Consider the following 8,207-nt stretch of genomic DNA (forward strand, 5'->3'; position numbering starts at 1 on the left):
AAGCTCAGCGTCCTAACCCACTGAGCCACCGCGTCCCTATATATACATACACATACACATATATACATACACACGTATATACATATAAATACACATACATACACATACATATATACATACATACATACATATATATATATATAAATGCAAAATCCACAACACCTTTCTAGACTAAACCTGGGTTCTATATACTTTAATCAACTATGCAACTTCCTGTATGAAATTGAAAACAAACACAAAAAAATCCCTTGCCTGGGATAATCCTCTTCATACGAATCTAGTCACCTAAATCCCCCTACCAAAAATTGTCAGACCCCCTTCTTTTCTTCTATTAGATATTCATTCGTTCATTCATTCATTTTAATTTTCTATGCTTCCCATCTCATGGTTCAAGGTGATTTTGAGCAGCTAGGCATCAGGCAACTTCCTCTGGGCACATAAGGCTAGTTTATAATTTCAAGGGTCTGTTATTCCACTTCTGCTCTTCCTGCCCACCTCTCTGTATCAGGAAAGCAATGGCCAATTGCTTTTCTTCCTCTGGGTGGGTTTTTTCCAAACATAAATACCTTTTTAAATTCTGTTTATTGCAGTCATAGACCAGCGCAGATGGTAAACAAAATAAAGTTTAAGAGAAGAATTAAAGTACATCTGTAAAACAACCCAACTAACCTCTATAGGTGAGGTCCAGGGTCAGCCTATGTTAAATTATAATATAAACACAAACACAAAATTGTATTAAAAATGAGAACATCCAAAATTACAACAGTTAAAATTAGTAGTATCAACATAACAATATCTAAAAATTAAATGAAGTATGGTTACAAAGAATGAATTGTGAGAGATGGACCCATTAGGGGTTTAATTGATCTTCCATGTTGCTGCACAGACATGTGCTGTAATAAGGAATACTTCATCTATGAACATCTGGGATGGGCTGAATCTGGGTAACCAGGATATCTACTAGTTAAAGGGAGTATGAATCTAGTTTGGATGTCTCCATAAAAGGAGCAAGGAAGGAGGACATGTTCTATAGTTTCCACTGTTCTGGAATCATGAGGCAAAGCCTTTCAACCAATGGTTTACTTTTTCATATTTACCATCCAATCCTTCAAAGCAAGAGGAGCATGGCATTGGGCAAAAGAGAAAGCTTTCCAATGGCTTTCCAAGACTATGTAAGGTAGCTGGCAGCAATGACCATGTATCTGTTGCGTACTGGTGACAGGAAAGCTGGAGCCTTCCCTAGATCTGCTTGTCTGTTTCATTTATCCTTTGCTTCAGGGTTTGTTTTGCCTCGTCATATTCCATCTTAAGAACTGAACAGAGAGAGTAGCCTAGATTTAAAAGATTGGATTCAATAGCCTTGATCCATATGGGCTGAAAATTGTCCTGAAGAATTAATGGTGCTAAGCCTTGAGGATCTGCAGAGATTATTACAGTCTATGTGTATGCACCAAAACACATATTGTGCCACATTTCAGTATTGATGGTAGCATAAAGCTTTTCCATTGGGAGATTAGCTAGTGAAGAGGTAGATGTCATCCTTTACCAGCCTTGATACCTTCGCATTTCTCTTGAGATGGCAGGACATTATTTCTTTCTTGAAAATAAACAATGGTGACATTTTTAGGTCAGTCATATGCACATGTTCTCTAAACTAGAGTTCAGTAGAAAAATACGTAAGATTACAATTCAGTTATGTGGGTTTTATCAGCTGCTGAATTTGGGTTACTATGCCCGCTAGGAAGTGAAGACATGGATAGCTTATGCCCTATGCTGTAGATATAAAGATCAAGTATTTTCATTGTAAAAGTTGGAGAACAGAAGAATTTTGACACAGATTCCTGCTAGGCTAAAGTTTGTCTATTTTCTAAGCTGGAGCCAAATTAAAAAAATATTATATTTTAGCTAGTAATTAGTGATTTTAAAAAAATCTGGCACTTAGGAAATGTTTTACACACAATATGTGTTCTGTGGAACTTAAGCATGTTGCAGAGAGAAAACTGTAAGATGCCTTCTCAAATGCCAAGGGGAATTGGCCCAGCCTCAAAAATTTAATAGATTTAACTGAACATGCACCTTACAATATATTTAACAGGGGTTGGCATTCCAGGCTAGTGACGGATGAGATATTGTCAATCAGCCAGGCCACTGACCTCCTTTTAGTTGACAGTGTTCAACTATTGTAAAATGTTTCCTTGAATGCTGCTTGGTAGATGACAGATTTCCTTTAAAAATAAACCTCTATTCTGTTGTCACTTGCTGACAGAAAAAAAAATCCTTGTCACCTTCTAACAATCCAGGGCAATATTTTAAGAATAGCAAAGTTTCTCTTCCTACTTACAGTAGCTGAGGATAAAACCATGGTCTTTCCAGAAAAAATAATGAATGAGTTAAGTGATTTGTAAATTATATGGTAGAAATACATCTCTTGAGCAGCCACAATAGTTTTGTGGTGTTCACCTCCAGTTACTGATCTTGAACAAATGATCTGATGGTATATGACTGCTAACTCCCTGAAGCTTGGAGCTCTGTCTGCTTGGGGGGGGGGGGGCAAATGGTGAGAATATCACGTGTACTTCATCTTCAGTTCCATAATGGAAGAAAATGCAATGTAAACCTACTAAAATGTTAGCCAAGATATGATCATTGGGATGTTTCTGAACTTCACTTCCCGACCACCCCAACCACAAGGCCAATAATGTGGGATGCTGGAAGATGTATTTCAACAGCTTAGGAGGTGCAGGACAGTCACGCACCTATACCTATACGGTAAATAAAATAGTCACTTGCGTAATGCCTATTAAATTATCAGCAAATTCCAACTTGGTGCCCTCCAAATTCTTTAGACTACACATTTCATCATTCCCACACTTCCTTCCTGGATATTATCAGAGCTGCTATGCAGTGTCTTTGGAGGCACGAAATAGAAGAAGTCTGCAGTAGCCTAAACCGCAGACCCAGAAACTTGATGCTGCTAACCACCTCCACAGGTGAATCATTCATATACAGAAGTGTGTGGTTCTGCCTGCCTTTTCTGAAAATACATATGTTCCAGGAATTATGAAACAAAATCCAATGGTTTGCAATGTAATGTCAGTCACTTTCTTCTTCAGTGTATCTAGAAAGTAAGAAGTGCCTTGCATTAACATGCATATTAATGTATTAAAGAATACAATAGAACTCTAAGCTATTGTTAAGTTACCAAATATCCTCAGATCTTCTCAGAGAAAGGTGGTGAAAAACAAAGATGAAAGCATACTATATTGCAATATGTTTTCTCGATAATCTGTCATATCAACTATTGCTACAAAGTAAAAATCTGTGCTTACCTCAAGAACAATTATTCTTTTTGTTTTTATTTTAGAACTATCATCCATGGTATATATCAAGGTAATATGAACACAGAGCTGTCCATCACATACAGCAATCATACATTATTATCTAGAGGATGCTAGCATGAGTTAGCTACTGAATGACAAGCTGGGAATGGTAGTTTTAAGCATGACAAACTCAAGGGGTAAATCCTCACTTACAATCTGACTATTTCCCAACTTGATTCATACTAGGAACTTGAACAAATGGAAAATTGAAGTGAACACACTCCATTTGGTTTGATTTTCATTTGTTCTGAAAACAAATGAAGTGTTAGAAGCACAAAGAACTGGAAAAGGATTGAAAAAATGCTTCAGTGTATCTCCAGGCAAGGCCAATCAAGATCCAGGTGCAGCTACTATTACTGGTAGTCCTTCACTTATTAATTTAGTGACCATTCAAAGTTACACAGCCCTGGAAAAGTGACCCATGACTGGTTTTCATGCCATAGCAACATCCCCGTGGTCACATGATAAAAATTCAAGCATTTGGCAACTGGTATGTACTGAGAGTTGCACTATCCCGGCGTCATGTGATCACTTTCCCAGCCGACTTCCAACAAGCAAAGTCAATGGTGGAATCCAGATTCACTTAATGACTGATTCACATCACAACTGCAATGATTTGCTTAACTATGGCAAAAGAGGTCATAAAATGGGGCAAAATCACTTAACAACTGTTTTGTTTGGCAACAGAAATTTTGGGCTTAGCTGCAGTCATAAGTTAAGGACCACTTATAGTCCATGTGGACCAGAGATAGCCAACTATGTGTCTTCTGAATATTTTGGAAAACATTTTCCACAATCTACGTAGACCAGGGTTGTCAAACTCAATTTCATTGAGGGCCGCATCAGCATTGCGGTTGCCCTCAGGGGGCCGGGTGGGTATGGCCAGGGTGGGCGTGGCTAGAGTGCGTATGGCCTACTGGGTGGGCATGGCCAGCTCTACATTGTTCGCATCAAGGGTGCCTATGGGGGCCTGGACAGGAGTGGGACAGATCTGAGGGTCTCTGGGCCAGGGCCCAGGCAGTGGGGGCCGTTCCCTCACTGTTTCTAGGATGGCTTCGCGGGCCACATGAAACCACTTCGCGGGCTGGATCTGGCCCCCGGGCCTTGTGTTTGACATGTCTGCTGTAAACTGAGCAAACTCCTTACTAGCACTGGTGGTGTTACTTAGTTTGGGTAATAAAGTCTGCAAGAAAGAAAGTTTAGCGAGCACCAAGACACCTCAAAATCTGGAGAAGTTTTTGATAGTCTTTCCACTTTGCCTATGCAAAACTGGTAGGTTTTAAGCAGATGTGACTCCTGTCACTGCATAATTTTACTCATGAATCCCTGGGTCAGGCAACACCTTGGCTCTTTTCTTTTTGACTCGTGGACTTCAACTCCCAGATTTCCTGAGCCAGCAAGGTTGCCTACCCCTGGGCCTACGCAAACCCAGCCAGTTATGACTTAACCCACAAAGTAACACTAGGTAAATCAAGACATAGAATAATGTGGGAACCATGGGAGAAGGTTCTTTGGTTGAAGGGTGAGATTTAAGAGCCATGGTGGCACAGTGGTTAGAATGCAGTATTGCAGGCTAACTCTTGCCACAGCCAGGAGTTCAATCCTGACTGGCTCAAAGTTGACTCAACCTTCCATCCCTTCTGTGGTCAGTAAAACGAGGACCCAGATTGTTGGGGGCAATGTGCTGAGACTATAAACCAGACATGTCAAACACAAGGCCCGGGGGCCGGAACCGGCCCGCGAAGTGGTTTCATGCGGCCCGCAAAGCCATCCTGGAAACAGTGAGGGAACGGCCCCCACTGCCTTAACCCTGGCCCAGAGACCCTCCTTCTGCCAGAGACCCTGAGATCTGTCCCACTCCTGCCCAGGCCCCCATAGGCACCCTTGATTCGAACGATGTAGAGCTGGCCATGCCCACCCAGTAGGCCATATGCACTCTAGCCACACCCACCCAGTAGGCCACACCCACCCAGGCCATACCCACCCGGCCCGAGGGCAACCGCAATGCTGATGCGGCCCTCAATGAAATTGAGTTTGACACCCCTGCTATAAACCATTTAGAGAAGGCTGTAAAGCACTATGAAGCGGTATATAAGTCTAAGTGCTATTGCTTTTGCTATTAAATAACTGCCTATATTCCCATTAGAGTTCAGAGATGCCATACTGTAGAGGCTATATGCACTCAACATCAACAAAGATGTTTTGAGTCATGATGTGCAAATGTTATCATTTGGGTTATTTATGGATTGACAGTAACATTCACATGCCACTCGCCTACCCCCCCCACTCTGCAGGCTCCCACATGAGGTGGTCACAGAAATGTGTAATGGTCCATGCATTCTTGGAGAAGTTGGGACTAGGATTTACTTGATTAACCCTCATTCCTCCCAGGTTTCTCTGATCTTCTGCACAATCACACATGTGCATAAAAGACATTGCATCAAAGCTCTCTTCCTAGGACCGGTAACTTTTTTGTGCAAAAGTAGCAGAGATTTACTTAAGCAATTCAGTTTCCTGCAAAATTAAATATCCATGTATATATCATTAAACATGATGCATGGCTGCAGATTCCGTTAACACATTTTTTTCTGCTGATTCCTTGACATGGAATACCCATTGTTGACATTTAGCCAAAATACATTGCAACCATATTCACATCTTTCATATTAATGGAGACATATTCTAGGATACATACCAAAGAAATCTATTAATCCACTCATCTTACATAAACGAAGAACGTATTCACCCTGAAAATACCAATATTAAACAACTTTCCTGTCTCCATACTTTGGTCTGTCACAGGAATCAGCCTTGCAGAAATGTGATCTATTATACTTTTATTGGTGTAAAGAGGTAAGAACAAAAGCTGTGTTTGACCAGCATGCTTTTTGCCACGGGGGTCTCTACTACAGATAATTGTGTTCTATTAAATAAATAACAGGTGAAGGATCATTAGAGAACCAACCTGGAATTAAGGAGAAATTTCCTGACAGTTAGAACAATTAATCAGTGGAACAGCTTGCCTCCAGAAGTTATGGGTGTTCCATTACTGGAGGTTTTGAAAAAAATTACAACCATTTGTCTAAAATGGTATAGGGCACAGGTATCAAACTCAATCACATCACATGATGTATTGTGGTGTATCACAATGTTTTTTGCTTTTCTGGAGCTGGGATGGGCGTGGCCTGCATGTGACATTTGGCCCACAGGCCACCAGTTTGACACTCCTGGCATAGGGTCTCTTGCTAGAAGACCTCCAAGGTCCCAACACTACTCTATGTTCTAACTCACAGAACCTGCTAAACCATCAAATAAGAGTTTATCAACTGCACTGGCTGGATTTTAAAAAAACCACTTGAATTCAGAATTAAATAAATCCCACTTCAGCGGAAAATAAAATGGAACAATCCAACCAATTTGTTCCTTACTCAGAAAACCACGATTAAACCAAATGCATGAACCAAGTTGTTGGGGGGTTAGGGTTATAGAGTTGACGCAGATAAGCTATTAGTCTGAGTCTTCTTGCATCCCCAGACTTCCAATCTGGCTTCATCAGGTGAGTAGTTAGAAAGATCGAAATCTATTACAAGTTGAGCTTTGCTCATGCTAATGTCAACCAGGTAGAAGATACCTGGACACTGTTACAACAGTAGCTTGCAGTTACTTCTAACAGTTTAGCAATCCATCATATCAAGGTGTCTTCCATAGAACTAACAGTTGAGGGTTGCCTACCCCTGGCTCTAAATAATAGAGATGACATCAAAAATGGGGAAAGTTAGCCCTTTTCTGCCATCCAGCTTTCTGCAACCCAAGTACAGGTGGTGTGTCTTACATTTGTTTAGAGGTCACACCACCACATAAAAAGTGACTTATGAATGGTCCTCATGCTGCAGCATCTTGTTACATGATCAAAATTTGGACACCTGGCAACTGGTTGGTTGGGGTGTGTGTGTGTGTGTGTGTGTGTGTGTATCTGACATTTACAGCACCACAGAATCATCTGATCACCATTTCTAACCATCCCAGCCAGCTTCCAACAAGGAAAATCAATGGGGGGGGGGGGGAGAAAGCTATATTTACTTAACAACCATGAGATTCATTTAATTACTGCAGTGATTCCCTTATCCATGGGGGGGAAAGGTGGTAAATTGGGAATGACTCTCATTTAAGAACCCTCCAGCTTAGCAATGGAAATTGTGATCCCATTGGTGGTTCATAAGTCAAGGACTATCTGTACAAGATTCTTAGAATCTTAAAAAGACCCAAATGTTTATGTGGAATTATTTACATCAGCTTTGCTAGAACTGCTAGTTGTTGTGTATGCAATAAATTGTTCCTAGGGTGATGCTGTTTCAGAACTTTTTTTTTCAAGACACGCAGATTCGTGGGAACAGTTTGAGTACTTTCCTCTGAACTCTTTATGAATTTTGTTGACTGGCTGGACTGGAGTTATTGTAGTGTGTGAATTTGCTCTCAAATGACTATTAGCATGGCAAGTTTCACTGGTATTGTCAAGACAAGACTCGCACCACAAACTACCATTAAAGAAATAGACAGAGTCCGGGAAGAGAAACCTGGAAGATTTTTATTTTATTTTATTTTTCCAACAGAGTTAAAAGTTGCTTTCTGATCTGACAGCACTGAAATTCCAAAGTTGGTTGTCAGGTGTCTTTTGAATGTTTATTACTCTATGTAGCCAAGTTTTTTTTTAAAAAAAAACTTTCCCCAGCTTCTGTTTTAGCATTCTTTTCTGCCTTAACTTGAAAAGCTATTCCTTTGCAAATCTTTGTTATGGTGAAACCTCTCCTTGCCCTTCCATTCTGCCTC

This window comes from Vipera berus (assembly GCF_964194415.1).
Source record: "Vipera berus genome assembly, chromosome: 2".
Classification (NCBI taxonomy): domain Eukaryota; kingdom Metazoa; phylum Chordata; class Lepidosauria; order Squamata; family Viperidae; genus Vipera; species Vipera berus.